A 15,760-nucleotide genomic window follows, 5' to 3' on the forward strand; every position below is an offset into this window, starting at 1 on the left:
GGCTGATTTTCAAGTTCTGACCGTGTGCTGCTATTGGCAGGTGCTAGAGGCTTAGCCCGTTGAAATGCTGGTAGGAACGAGCTCCCGGAGAAGGCGCGGCAGCGGATGATTCCCGAGGAAATGGGAGCGCGGGAATGCGGACCACGGGGGCGAGCCCGCAGTGGAGAGCCCCCTCTCTGGGGCGTCCCGTTCCTCCCACGTGGTCCCCGTTGCCTTCCTTCTCCCCTCCCTTTGCCCTTTTAAAGTCCTGTTTATCCTTCCCTGCCCAGGTGAAGTCAGCACCCCTTTTTTCCTCTTAACCGAACCAAGCCTCAGGGCTCCCCGCGCCCCGTGAATGCCCACAGTCTTGGTAGCACTCACTACTCACACCACATAATGACCTGTGACCTCTAGATGTGCCAACTAACCTGTCGATCAAGGTGAAACCTCCTTTCTTTTCTGGTGCCTCCCTCACCCCCAGCTCTGGCCTGAGAGAGAAATGGGCTTTTACTACAAAGATATCTCTATCAGGAGTCAGGGTGACCTTACAGCAGCCGCGTGCTCACAGGACTCCAGCCCTTGAGTGAACGCTCAGAGACAGACCGATGTCCTGCTAACGAGGTTCACATTTCTCACGAGGATGGCAGGGCGGAGCTATTGGAAATGAAGAAAAGGTACAAAATGAGAGTGCAAGACGGTGGACGTAGATGAGCCTGGGGTGTTGACAGCATCCCTGGTTCCTGGACGTGTCCTCCTCTCTTCATCAGACGTGTCAAACAGAGAGGAGATAATCTCAGAAGCAATTAGAAAGTGCGAAGAACTGATGAGATGTGAATGCCACGGAGTGGGCATGCCCACCCTGAGCAGGCATTAATCAGTTGCTCAGTAAAAAAAGCAGGGAAGGAGATTGGCAGGTGGGAGAGAGACCGCTAGCCCCAGGCAGCCTAGAGCCCTGGGCGGGAGGTGGGGGGGGGGGGGGGGGGCGGGCAGCCCAGGCCATGGGGACTGCAGGCGCTTCACACCTTCAAATGACTTCTTTATCACATCAGTCTGCAGCATTCTAGGGGATGGTTAGGACACTGAGCTCATTTAAAGTGTTAATATATGTAAAGTGCTTAGAACAGTGCCTGAAATATAGTAAGCCTAAATGCTAAATATAATAAAATAATAGCAACCATAATTATTATTATTCTTGACGAGCAAGAGCTAATGACAGATAAGGCTGGCTTTGAGTCATGCATCATCTAGTTGCCCAGAGTTATCTATTAATAAGTCGTTTAAACTCTGATTTTTGTTTCTTCATTGGAAAAATGGAGATATTTCTGCCTAACGTACAGAGTTGTTGGGGGGATAATAGAAGACATGATTGTAGAGTTTAGCCCAGACCAGCAGGACTTCACAGGGGAGGAGGAATGGTATCCCCAAGGCAAGTACACAACACCTTTACTCCAGACATCTTCTCTGTAAGTCACTGCGATGGCGAATTTTTGTGACAATTTAGTTGAGGCAAGGTGCCCAGATATTTGGCCAAACATTATTCTAGATGTTTCTGTGAGGGTATTTTGGATGAGATTAACATTTAAGTCAGTAGACTTTGAGTAAAGCAGATTGCTCTCCGTGGCGTGGGTGGGCCTCACCCAATCAGTTGAAGGCCTGGCTAGAAGGAAAGATTGACCTCCTCTGAGCATGAAAGAATTCTGCAGCGAAGGGTCTTCAGACTCGAACTGCAACAGTGGCTCCCTCATGGGTCTCCAGCCTGCTAACCTACTCTGTACATTTTGGACTTGCCAGCCATAAAATTACATGATCCAATTCCTTTTATATATGTAGTACATATCCTCTTGGTTCTGTCTCTCTGGAGAACTCTTACTAATCCAGACACAAGACTATCTCTGATTGTCAGAATGATGCAAAATGAGTCAACATACCCACCCAACGCTGTGAAGCCAGCTAAAACATCTGGCCTGATGGTTCAGGAGAAAGAAATGAGATGACCACATGTCTAGAATCAGCAGCTGCTTGTCTGGCTAATGGAGCTTCTATTCTGATCATCACCACGCCCCCACTGATGATCACACTGGCATACCTTGAAGCACTCAGATACCAGGAGGGGAAGGCCTGGAGAGACACCTGGGAGGTCTAAGTCTCCAGAGAATGTGGTTTTTCCAAAAGTACATCAGGTCCTCGTTATTTTACCAGACGTTGTGCTAGAGGCTGGAAATAATTACTACAATAATGAATTTAACTGAATCTAAAATACAACCTCCTGTAAGGAACACCATATGTTATGTACCAAGAAGACAGAAAAAAAAAAAAATCTTCAGATTTCAGAGATGTCTCTCAGGATGAATAAAACAGGATAAAGATGGTAATAATAAGATATCTAGAACTTACTCTGCAGAGGATGTTCTGAGCACTTTTTGTGTATCCATTCATTTAACACAGCAAGTCTATGAGATAAAGTCTGTTATCATCCCATTTTATGGATGAAGACACTCTGACTCAGGCCACGTTCCCTGCTCAAGTTCACACAGCTCCTAAGTGGCAGGGCTGGGTTTTGAGCCAGGCACGCTGGCCCCAGAGTCTGCTCTCAACAGCTCTGTAAGAACTACTGCGAGGAGACTGCTCGTTCCAAATCTGTCCCCTGTCCAGGGTCCTGCTGAGTAGCCCACAGCCCGTTCCAGAAAGTTCCATGGCTATCAATCAACTTGGTTGTAAGTGACCACTTGTAAACGTACCATTAGCTTGTTTGAGGAGTTCGAATAAAATGTATCTGGGGCAGTTCATGGCTCCGTCATGAAGTCACTTTGTCAGGTGGCACATTTGGGGAGAGGCCAGAACTCAAAGAGCTCTATGTTGTTATCTGGATTTACTGAGAGGACATCGCATTACTTCATGTGCCCACAGCCCCCGCCCCTGAGTCCCTCGGGAAGCAATTATCACACGCCACCCAGGCATGGGACAGTTGCTAAGGACCGAAGATCTAGACGGAATGGAAGAGAGCAGCCTATTCCTCCACAGCCTCGGTGAGTGCGGGGACACGAAACCAAACCCCTAAAACCCCCCTGAAAGTGGAGGCAGATTATAAGGAAGGGGCCCGCAGGGCAGTTTCTGAGATGGCTTATTGTTCTCCTCCCGCTTTTCCCCTAGGTGTTCACGGCATCCTGGGGGCAGGCACCTCAGCGGAGAGATGATGGGGCCGCTCCAGTTCCCATGGAAACCGACTGGGAGAGGAGGAGCAAAAGGCTCATCAAGGTCATCAGAGCAAAGGAGAGTGGAGACAGACACAGCAAATAATGGGGCTGTTCCTCCCCTTCTCGTGGCCACAGGCCGTGGCCTCCGTGGGCCTCGCCAGCCCAGCGACTGGGCTCAGGGACAGAGGCAGAGCCCTTCCTGTCCCCTGGCCTTCGTTCTCCCAGCAGGCCCTCTCCTCAGCGTTGCTCCCCCCTTGCATGGCCGTCTGCTGCTTTAGCTCTTCCTCGCCTCGCCCCCACCCGTGGTGAACTTCTTCCTTCCGAGAGCCCGGGCCACCCAAACTGTGAGGACCTGCCCCCAAGTCACAGCGAGGCTGGGAGTCCAGGGGCAGAATTCAGGCTCAGACCGACTGGCACAAGACCCGGGCTTCCCGCGGTAGCGGGCTGAGACAAGTCCACGCGGTCTCCTCCAGGGTAATTGGGATCCACACTGTGCCGGGCTTTCTGTACCTGCTGCCTCCGAGGTATCACCCCAGGGCTCCGGATGCCCCGCCAGCCCGGGCCCTGCCTTCTGGACCCCACCGTCAGCAGCTCGAGCATCCCTGAGCTCACCGCTGGGGAGAGTCCGTGTGCAGAAAACTGGGGGGATTGGATGCTCCTCCCTTGTTATTAGGGCCAGTGCTTAAGAGAATAAAGAAAAAACAAAAAAGTGCAGGATATAAAACCGAAGAGGAAGCATCAGGATCGGGCTGATAATGATTATTTTTGATGCTAGGGTGCATTTATTCTTACTTCTGTTTTCCTTGCATCACCAAAGGAGTGGTCTCTCCACCCCGAGTAAAGTAGCAGGGTCCCCTGAGAGACGCTGTACAAACTCAAGCAGAAGGCCAAGGGGACTGGGGGGGAGGGGAGGGGGCCACTAAGTAACCTGCCCTGTGACTTTGGGCGAGGCCACGAGCGCTCTGTTTCCACACTTGTAAGGTGTGGGAGGCCAGGATTCTCCAAGGGTGCTTCTAGCTGTAAACTCTGACGGTTCTCCGGGAAGGAATCACGCACGTTAATAACTACATTCCTCCAGGCATCGAGCTGGAAGCTGCCGGCCGGACTCTCAACTCCCTGCACATCTACCCAGAGACAAAGAACCAGCTGCCCAAATGGAGGCCTTCCCCCCGCCGCCCCCAACCTCCTGGACGTGCCGGGCGCGGAGGAGGCGAGCAGGGAGGAGGAGGAGAAGCAGAAGCAGAAACAGAGGAGAAGCCACAGGTCAGCTTCACTGAGCCAGGTCTCACCAGTGCTGGGCATGCGCCCCCTCACACCGCTCTCACAACCAGCCACCCAGGACACGCTGTTATTGTGCCCATTTCACACGCAGGGACAGTGAGGCTGAGGGAAGTGACACCATGTGCCCAGAGTCACCGCGGGGGGCGAGGGGGAAGCAATGATGCGGGTGCCAACAGTCGGGCTTCAGGATCCATACTCATAAGACAGACTGGGCCCCGAGAAACTCCTGAGAATTCTGGAGAAGGCTCGGCCAGTGATTAGCCTGGGCACCAGCTGGAAACAGACAGTACCTGCAAACAGGGTAACTAAGGGATTTGAATGCAAGGCCTACTAGCCAAGGTGGGGCCTGGTTTGAGGGGAAGCCACAGTGATGGTGCAGTCTCTGGAACTGAAGATCCAAGGTGAGGGAAAGTTAGTTGAACCCGGGCAGACAGCAGGATGGAGAAGTCCACCAGCCGGGGGCCCAGCAAGGACACAGGTTGATCTCGTTCTACTCCCACCTCTGCCCCCTGCAGCCCCCCCCCCCACCCCACCCCCCGCCACTGACCAGACCCTGCTGCTGCTACGTGAGGTCATGTTCTGGGGTGCGGAGCCGAAGAAGGGGCCGGGAGATCTGGGACAAACGGAAGGCCCCACCTACTGTGAACACCCTTCCACGGGGGGTCAGCACAGCCCCCGGCATAGGACACCCCCTTGGGGTCACCCGTCAGGCAGTTTCCCCAAAGCACTCCTCCCGAGGGGGCATCCAAGCCTGCGGCTGGCCCCCTGCACCAGCTGGGGGGGGGGGGAGGAGAAGGGGAGTGGCGGGTGCCTCTTCGTTCAGGAACCCCACGGAAGGCCGAGCAACCGTGAGAGGCGGCACAGGCAAAGTTAGGGGAGCCGCGGGGCCAGGAGGGGTGTGCACAGTCCAAACTGCTGAAATCATTTCCCTTAAGAAAGGACTCCTAACGGCCCCCCTTGTCCCTGACCCCACGGCTAAAAACCCTCCCTGAAGTCAGTGGCCACGATAAACAGGGCAGCACCCTGGCCCTGCGCCCCGGCCCGCGCTCCTGGGACGGCCCGTGCTGGAGCCCTCAGACTCAGGTGGAAGCTCCGTCTCGGGGAAGACGCTCAGCTCTGTCCTGGCCCGGCGTGGGCAAGGACAAGACTCCTCCGCCCAGGCAGCTGCAGCCCCTCGCCTGCCCTGCCCTCAGTCCTCTCAGGCCCCGTCCAGGGAAGCGCTCCTCCCGGGCTGGGGCCGCCCCCTCCTCCAGGCTTCTGAGGACCTTCCCCACTGTGGGGGGCCTCCTGGTCTCCCCGTTCTCCCTCCCACAAGAGTCCCTGGCTGCCCCAACCTCTGGGGAGGAGCTTCCTTCCACCTTTGGGGCCTCAGTTCTGACGACTCGTGGCCTCAGTCCCCACGACCTCCAGAGGCCGCCCAGGAGCGAGCAGCTCTCCACACACAGGCTGAAAGGAGAGTCCACCGAAGGGCCCCCGGGCTGGACAACAGCAGCTTCTGGGACAGAAGCTGGAACTCAGAATCATACACCTCGGGTGCAAAAGAACACAGAGACCATCACCTCTGACCCTCCCTGTTTCCAGTCAAATATGGCAGTTCAGCCAATTTGCTGAACACTAAGTACCAGACAGATCATTTCGTAAAATCCGTCCTGCAGTCTTGCAATGTTCTTTCCCAATTTTGTCAAGGAATAACCAAACTCAGAGGGAGCTCACCCAGTTGCCACACGTCGGGGAAAATGTGAGAGCCCTGGTGGCCAAAGGTCAAAGGTCATGTTCTTTCCCTGAGGCCCCCTGTCCCCTGGGGTTTTGGGGAGGTTACACCACCTAGGCCCTGGGCTCCTGGAGCTCAGCAGCGAGAAGCAATTCACCCTCTGAAGAGCTGCCCCCAGCCCTCACTCCCTGCTGAGGGTGGTGCAGTCACCCTCCTCCCTGGACTCACAGAAGGCCCATACCGGCCCACCCGGAGCTGCAGGATGGCAGGTGGGGCGCGAAGATTTCCAGCTGGGGCCTCCATCCCTACCTTATGGCCGCTGAGAACGAGAGTCTCCAGAGTTCGCTTTGATTCGTTGGGTTCTCCTCCTGGGGTTTTGTCCACTGCCAGCCAGCCCAGGGCACTTGGCTCAGGGACCACCTGCTGATGCGCCTCCTCAGCATCTGGACCCAGCTTGGAGGATTCACTTTCCCGCCCGCAACCGTCCGGTTCCCTAAGAGGTCCTGCTACAACCCATCTTGATTCAAGAGGGACGGTGAGTCAGCTACCCAGGGGCCCTTTCGGCCACACGGTGCCTCAGTGTCGTGAGAAGCCTGTTGCTGCTTTTTGACAGGGGGCCGACCCTCCCTGGGGCTGGCTGTATGGCCAGCGGCTCCCACGCATACCCTGCTCCCGAATCATAGCTTTCATGCCCCCCAACAAGCTTTTTTCTTCGACTTCCTGTTTGAAAAGTGAGAATAACAATTCAGAAGGAGCGGTCCGGGCTGTGCTGGAGCTGGGGTTGAGGCTGTGCTAGGCTTGAGGCAAGTGGGCGATCCTCAGCGATTTGCAGGGGTGATGCTTCCATTTGCGAATTTAGCGGGGTGCTCCTCCCTCCTTGTTCTGGACCTGCCCAGAGGGTCTTCAAACATCTGGAGGCTGAATATGACACGATACCCATTTGCCATCCCTGGTCTATTACCACAACGAAGCGCGGAGCCTCCTGGAAGGGACCCCAGACCTTACAGGGTGCAAGGGCTACATTCTGGTTAAGAACCTGGGCTGGTGTTGGAGGGGAAAGTGACCCAGCTCCTCTTCTGTCCGGGCTCCCAGGGCCAGGGAGAGCAAGCCGCTGGGCGCCCCGGCCTCAGGCAGAAGCAACCTTGGACAGGATGTCAGTGGACACCAGCACCTGCCGGGGCCACAGTGGCGGCCATGTTCGGCGGTTTCCACCAGCACGCCCGACAGCAGGTATCCGGGAGCTTTGGCACAGCCCCCGGAGGGGACTCGGTGAGGTGGAGGTGCCTCTGGCGGGTGTGGTATTGGCAGCATCGGAAAGTTCCTCCATAATGAGCCACAGCAAGAGAGGAGGAAAATAGGGGGAAGAATCACGTGGATCCCAAACTGGAGACTCCCAAAACTACTGGGGAGAAATGAGAAGGAACCGGGATTCTCGAAAAGAAGGGGGCGGGGCTCTGGTGGGCGGGGCTAAGAGGGGCGGGACTGTGGGCGGAGCTGGGAGAGGGCGGGGCTAGGAGGAAAGCCACCCGGAAGTAGAGTGGAAAGCAGGGGGGTCACTGTGGGGAGGGGAGATGAAGGAGTGAGGGTGACATGAGCAGCGGCTTCCTCTCATCCATTTTGGCCCAATGAAGTGAAGTTTTCTATTGAAATGGCACCTGATCTTAGGAAGATGAAAAGCTCACTATCTGCAGTTCTCTTTCCTCCTGAATGGTTTCTTGGGAAAGTTCATGGTCTTCTCCCCCTTCTGATCCTTCATACAAACTATTCTTTCTGTCTGCAATGCCTTTCCTCTCCTTCCTCCAACCAGTTTCCATGACAGAATAGAAAGTATTTCAAGGGCGACTTCGCTCATCATTTCCCAACACGGGTGAATGCATCTCTCAGGGCCACCATGCTTCTCAATTCCAAAAGGTCATTCACACTGTAGTCTAAGTAAGTGGATCCCTGGTGGGTGCAGTTATCAATGGATAGCCTCTCAATGCACCTCTCAATGCCTTACTTCGTGATGATGAGACTGGACTCTGTGAACATGTCTCTTTTGCCATCTGGCATGATGTTCAGCTTGTGTGGAGGGCATGGAAGAGATGCTGCGGGAGGAAGGGCCTCTCTCCCTGGTCTATGCTTTTGTTTCTGCTTCCCCGTGGCTGCCGGGAGCACATGAGCTGAACCCCCAGGAGCACTGTTGCCAGACCCAGCCTGGGTTACTGGCCTGCTGACACCTCAGGAGGAGCTGCTGGTCCTGGACCCATATTCTCTGCCCGCTGGCCTTGGCCTTCTCGTGCCCCAGCAGGAAGCTGGGTTTCCTTGCTCTCCAGCCAGAGTCTGCCACCTGTGGACCCGCTATGGCCCGCGGCAGCCCAGTCAGCTTCCTCCCCCAACAAGTGAGACCCCTTGGGATAATTTACCTCAGCCTTAGGATGTTCTTGAGTTTTGTTTTTTTTCCTCTCTCTCTCTGAGCAGTTAATCTCCTATAAATAGTTAATACTATTTATATTACACTTTCCCTGTAAAAATGTGTGGTTTCTGCTTCTGACGGAACCCCAACCGATAGACCTTGAGTTCTTTTGCTCCGAAAGTAGAGCTGAGAGGAGGAGGGGGGCCATTGGTGTAATATGACAAGAAGTTGTATAACACAGAGGCCCTGCCTGCCCCTCTTCCAGGCGTTCGGGAGGACCTGCCCACTGCCCCTCCATCACACGTGGCTCACAGATCGGTAGCCATCTACTGCCTGCATCCCCACAAGACTGTGGGCACCTGTGTGTCTCACGGTGTGGGGCCTGGACCACCAGCAGCAGGGGCGGCCCCAGAGAACTGGCTGGAAATGCAAATTCTTGGGCCCCATCCCAGATCTATAAATCAGAAATTCGGCATTCTGCACTGTCATGAGCCCTTCGGTAAGTCTTGTATTTGCAAAGGTTTGAGACCCATTGACCAGGGGTGATGTCACTTAACATCTTCAAGCCTCATCTGCAAATGGTCATAATTATATCTTCCTCGTGTGATTGTGAGGAGTTGTTAAGACAGGACAAAGTAAGAGTACAATCATGGTGGATGGAGGTAGATCTGTAGATACAGAAATATAGGTATAATATAAAGCATCAGGGCATCTCTGTTCCCTCTCTTCTGTCCTCTCCTTCCTAGAATTTGGGGGACCCATGGAACTGGCTTCCTGCACACTGTCCCCCACAGGCTGGGGGTATAGGTCTCACCAGAGCCTTTCTAAATGTGCCAAGGCTGGGAGATAGGTGGCCAGAGCTCCGTCTCTCCAGAAGGGAGTTACAGACTCCAGAGCTTTCCCTGGAAGTGCCTGTGGTCCCTTTGCCGGAATGGCTGAATTAAGGCCTGTTCTTGGCAAAATGGCAGTGCTGGGGGCTGGCTCAGGTATGCCAGTCCTCCGGTCACAGTCGGAGCGGCTGGGTGGGAGTGATGGGTGGCTGAGCAGGGACAAAGCATGCTCATTGGCAGGAGGTCCAAGGCCAGCCTGTAGCCGGTAAAATGGAAATCTGGAGTTTCTCCAGAAAGCCTTCCTCACCTCTTCTTCCTTAGCTCGAGGGACAAGATGGCAGTACAAAACCTTAAGGCTCACGAAGGTGCATGAAGACCAGGCAAGGCAAGCTTCCAAGCAGGCTCTGGAATTTGCCTTGAACTTGTGTACTTTGCCAATTGGATTTCCAAACTTTCCATGCTCTGCCTTACACTCTGGCCTTCCTCAGGCACTCGCCAAGACTTGGTCTCATCCCTACCACCAGCCACAGCTAAAACGAGACCGGGAAAGAGGGCATGAGTAAAGCTGAGAACTGCTTTTTCTGAGGACGGGCTGCCTCATGGTGGTCCTAGGTTGGGATCAGTTACCAGTGAGAGAGTCTAGCTCCTACCTGGAAGGGAGACATGTCTGATGTTGGCTAAAGCATTATCCACTAACGATATTATCACAGGCAGAATATGAATTTTTATCCCTATTCCACATTTCCAACTTTCCTTCTTCCTACGTGCAAATTCTTTGAAAGAATTCAGAGCTCTTTATTCTCAGGACTGAGTAATTTTTCCCTGGCTGCATTTTAATTTTAGAGAAAGGAAGCCTGATGTGATGAACAGTCACTGAATGGAAATCCTGGGGCTCTTAATTAAACCAGATAAGGTATCTCACCCTGGGAAACACTCTCATTGGCTTCTTAGAAACTCATTTGTATTCTCTAAGAGATGTAATTCATATTTCCTTATCTCATTCCTGAATCAAAAGTTACCATTTTGCAAAAGATAATCTTTGCCCAAATATATTTTCTTTCTAGTATTCCAAAGAGTCTCTGATGGCAAGGAGTATGGAGCTCTGTCCTTGAGTGGCTCTGACTCCGTCCTTCCTCCAGCAGCTGGGGAGCAACAAGTATCTGCTCTCTTCCCAGGCTTCCAGCCCCTGCCCCATGCTCTCCCTTCCAAGACCCCTCCCCCAAAATAAGGGAAGAGAAATCAGCTGCTTTTTATTTATGAGCTGTTACTGTGGTTTAAATATTGCTAGCTGTGCATGGTACTTCTCTTAAACTTTGTGCTCCCATGCAATAAGCACACTTTTATGAGGGCTATCTCCTTAGACAGCCTCCACTGACCCTCATTCTCTGCTTCCAGGTCTCTGCCTAGACACAGACCCGCTGTTGATCATCAGTTGGACAAATGAACTCAGGCTCGGCTTTGTACAGGTGTCTTGTTTCCTTCCCTTTATCCTCTGCTCCGCCATGTTTAGCGTTACGGTTTTTTATAAGGGAACCATGAACTCAAGAGTATTGGGCATAGTCTGAGCCATTAGTAATATGGCATTTTTCTTACTTCTGTTATAGTCTCGGGATAGACCTCCTTCAATGAGATGTTCAAAGGAAAACTGAGTGACTGGCAGGTCAAGATCCAAGCGTTCCCAGGCTCCCGGTCCTTGGCCTGGGCGCTGGATTTTAGGACACAAATGGAGGAATAGACATAGATGAGGTTAGAGAGGTGAGTATATTCCAGAAAATACTGAGCATGCTTGCCAGCCCCAAGGGACCGAATTGTCCCACAGCACAGTGCTTCTCAGAATGGGATCTAACCACCCATATCAGAGCTTTGACATATTTATTAAAGATGTTGATTCTTGAACCCTATTCCCAGATCTACTGAATCAGAATTTTTGTGGCCCAGGACCCCACAGATTTACAAGACGCCTGGGTCATGCTGCACACTTTTCCATTAGTTGGAAAACACTGACACCATTGACTGAGAACCTAAGCAGAGATGTGACATAATCAGATGGTCACTTTGGTTGCACTTTATGGAGTGAATTTTAAAAACTGGAGACCAGACAAGTGATTATTGTAATACTTCAGGTGGGAAATGATGAGGCGCTGAGCTAAGCCACTAGGAGTGGGGCTGAAGTAAGAAAAGGAAGTCAACCCTAGAGTTTCTGGCTTGAGTTACTGAGTCAATAAAGAATAGTTAAAGAATTTTGGAGGCAGTGTAATTTGGGGAGGAAAATTGTTAGTTGCTTTAGACACGTTGAGGTTGAGGGGTCCGTGGGATATCCTGATGGGAGCTGTCCTGGAGGAAGTTGGATTGATGTCTGGAATTCAGGACAAAGTCTGTGCAAAAGATACAAAGCAGTAGGGAAGGAAATCCTTGGCATGGATGTGATTTCAAGGAAAAATGGCGAGCAAAGAACAAGCCGTAGGACACAATCTCTAAGAATATCAACATTAAAGGGCCGTGCAGAAAAAAAGTTGCCCGATGAATAGGGCTCATCATTAGCGAAAGTATTTTTTTACTGTTTTAGGTCAATTTAAATTTTAATTAGACACAACATTTTGGTGGGTAGTAATTGGTAAATACAGTGCTATTCGTATTCTATCCCAAGTTATTTAATAAATTGACTCAATAATCATGATGATATTCATGCAATTAGCCAAAGTCAAAAGTTCCAGTTAGAGGCAGGAAGAGAGAGGATTGAGGTGGGCAGGAGAACAGCTGTATTATCAGTGTGAGTTCAGGTGATGAGGACAGGAGAGAACCTTCCTCGCAGGGGCTCAGGTCCCTCCACATTGAGAAAGTCAGTATTCTTTCAGTAAAATCGCCTCCAGTAACAAATGTCATTAGCCAATTCTTTCAGGTGTAAGGATAAGAAAAATCAAAAAGATATCTTGGAAGGACAAAGTTACACCACACATTTGAGTGGGGAAAGGAAAGATATTTGTTTAAATAACTCTTGGCTGGAAACAAAACAGATTTCCCCTCTTCCCTCTTGATGTGGATATTGTTGCTAATAATTCACAAAGTATTTTCTTATTTGTACTTCAATTCTCCCAAGTAAATGTTTAACCATGACTGTGCCTTCAGGAAAAAAAAAAAAGAAGAAGAAGAAGAATTTACAGTGACTACTTTACCAGGCCCCAGAATGTTCTAAGTGCAAGATTGATCGCAGCCCCTTTGTTCTGCAGGAGCGTGTTACAAGGCAGGTGTTCTCATCCTTATTTTACGGAAGAATAAACAGAGGAGTATGGAGGCCAAATGACCCCATCAAGGTCACTCACCTAGCAAGAATTCACACCCAGGCACTCCTGTACCTGTTCCCTTTGCCTATTATTTTATACTACTTTTTAGTTCATAAGTCTTAGTGGTTATTAACAAATGAAGCCTTTTAGATTATCCAGGTACTTTTGAATTTCTCAGAGGAAGCCAAATGTGGTCAACAACTCTGAACTGCCATGGAGCTTTATGACAAATAATCAGTGAAGCAGAATAACTCATAAATGTTTGTTCTTGATATTGGGCTCCATAATATATGTGCATCTCATTATAAGACCTTATGCATATTTATCACTTTAGATGGTTTTCACCTGTCTGGTTTTCACTAGATTATAAATTCTCTGAGGCTAAGGAGTGCATACTCCCAGTGTTTGGAGCCCTAGCTTAGGAAATCAGTGGAAGTCCAATGATGCATTTTTAATGAATGAGTCAAGTAATGAAGGGGAGCTCAGAAGAGCTCACAAAAATATTTTCCAGTTATTTTCCAAATTGCCTGAGTTGGAAAATCTAAATCTAAAATATGTTTTAGGGCTTGGTATGTATTTCTCTTTTAGGAGATGTTTTAAATATATTTTTATAACATCAAGGGAAATGTATCTATATGGGCATGATTCATTTTGAAAGGACCCTATGGGATTTATAGCACTAAGAGCCTTTTTTTAAATTAAAGAGAAGAACAAAAATTCTTGCCCAAGCCAATCTTTGAACCAAAGGGCTGCAACTGGAAGCTGGTTGTGGTCCGAAGTTAGCCTGAACCCCTCTTCTGCCAACATATTGAATGTCTTGCTCTCTCTCTCTCTCTCTTTCCTTCTCTCTCTCTCCATCAAAGGTATTCTCAAATACAACTCTTGCTACTGAACAATGTCTGATATTAAATGTTAAAGAATAAATGCTGGTGGTCAGAGCTCCTCTGCTGAAGAGAACTTCCAGCTCTTGGTGATGGGAATCCGTTAATTTAGGACAACCCTTCTGCTGAGAACAAATACTAAAAGTAGATAAAATCTTTTAAAAACTGCTCTTGAAGGCATCATTAAGTCTTGTTAGTGAGCTAACAAAAAGAATTATTAAAGAAAGATCTAGAAGCCAGACCAAAGGTCCAGAGAGGTAAGCCCAGTAGCTGGGCCCCTCCTCCTCCGGGAGTGTGTGTTGACTCTAGAGAAGCGGCTGAAAGGTCCAGCAGCACATTTGTAGGGCTTGGTGTCCCAGGAAGGGAGTGCAGAGCTGAGCAAAATAGGGGTGAGCCAGTGTACAGGGATGGTCTGATGAACCCATTTCCTTTTGGGTTGGGGTCACAGAAAGGCTGTACCGTAGGAGCAAATGGACAGCAGTAGATTGCTCTCAAAGAGGCTGCAATTCAGCTCAAAGGTCTCTCAATGTCTGGAACTGGATTAGGTAACTCCAAGTGTTGGCCTTCCTACATGCACAGCAGAAGCAAGCATACATCCTTTCTGGAGCAAGGCAATATTATTCTAGTCTTCAAATTCTTTTAGCAAAGAATTTTTCAAAACTAATGGTCAGCACACAATAAGAATTAACAAGCACAGAGAAGAGAAGAGAAACTAAGAGAAAGAGTAGGCAATAGAAACAGACTTACAGGGACTATAGAAACGGGAGTTGCTGGACATGAACTTTAAAATATCTATGCACGTGTATTTCAGATGACAAAAGCCACTATGGAGAATTTTGGCAGAGAAGGAGAACTATGTTTTTAAAGAGTATTCCAGAACTAAAAAATACAAAAGTCTATTTTTAAAACTCAGTGGATTTAAAAATAGATTAAATTAATCTGAAAAGGTAATTATGGAATTTATGAACTGGTGAAAAGAAAATGTCCAGAATGAAGCATGGAGAGACCAAACAATGGAAAGTAGGAGAGTAAGAAACAGAGAAGATGTGGTGAGAGTCTAACACACATACACTTGGCATGTCAGGAGAGCCGAGGGAAAACAAGGCAGAGACAATATTTAGAGATATAACAGCTGAGAACTTTACAAAAATGCTGGAAAATATTAAGCCATAGATTTAAAAGGTTCTATACCCCTAAGCCAACTACATTAAAAATATATATATCATATGTATTTTATATTTTTGTATACGTGTGTATATCTATCTACACACATTATCCCCACATCTAAGCACACTATAGTGAAAATACTAAAATAAATAAATAAATAAATAAATAAATAAAGACAAAATGCAGATCTTAAATGCAACCAAAGGGGTAAAAAAACAGATTACCTTCACAGGAGTAACAGTTGAACTTAAAGTGGATTTCTTCATAGAAACAACAGAGGTAAGTAGTTAACTAAAAGAAAGTAAAAGCCGGCCTATATCCAAGGAAAACGTCCTTTAAGAATGAAGGTGAGTAAGCTTTGCGCAGTGGCAGTATCAGAACCAATGAGGTTTATCCGAGGCACGATTATTGCTAATTGAAAGAATGAAGGTGAGTGAGGGGCACCTGGGTGACTCAGTGGGTTAAGCGTCTAATTCTTGATTTCAGCTCAGGTCATGAGCTCAGGGTTGTGAGATCGAGCCCCGTGTCAGGCTGTACACTCAGCTCAGAGTCTACTTGAAGATTCTCTCTTCCTCTCCCTCTGCCCCTCCCTGCTGTTCGTGTGTGAGCTCTCGCTCTCTAGAATAAATAAATAAATCTTTAAAAAAAAAAAGAATGAAGGTGAAATGAAAACATCTTCAACTAAACAAAAACTAAGAGAATTAATTAATTAGTTAATTAGTTTCAGGTCCTCAAAAGGTATTATTAAGAGAGTGAAAAGATGAGCCACATGACATGGTTCTTGGTCCCGATCTAGCTGGGCTTGACCACTGTTCAGTATCTCAAGTCAGGTGGCCGTATCGCCACCCAAACTAGTATAAACAGTTAAGGAGACAGCGCATATGTCGATTCTGAAATGTCCTCGCTTTCTCCTTCATAGGTAGGGGAGACCTGAGGCAAATCATGATAAGAAAATATTGGAAAAAGAAGTTAGGGGGCGCCTGGGTGGCTCAGTCGGTTAAGCGGCGGCCTTCGGCTCAGGTCATGATCCCAGGGTCCTGG

The 15,760-nt window shown here is 49.4% G+C and overlaps 1 pseudogene; it reads left to right on the forward strand.

Annotated features, from left to right (window-relative positions):
* Positions 1-15,073: 15,073 nt before the first annotated feature.
* LOC112840639 (U4 spliceosomal RNA) lies at positions 15,074-15,142 on the forward strand (annotated as a pseudogene).
* The last annotated feature ends 618 nt before the right edge of the window (positions 15,143-15,760 follow it).

The sequence above is a fragment of the Callorhinus ursinus genome, unplaced genomic scaffold, assembly GCF_003265705.2.
Source record: "Callorhinus ursinus isolate GAN/ISIS: 27379988/994484 unplaced genomic scaffold, GSC_fseal_2.0 scaffold19, whole genome shotgun sequence".
Taxonomy (NCBI): Eukaryota; Metazoa; Chordata; class Mammalia; order Carnivora; family Otariidae; genus Callorhinus; species Callorhinus ursinus.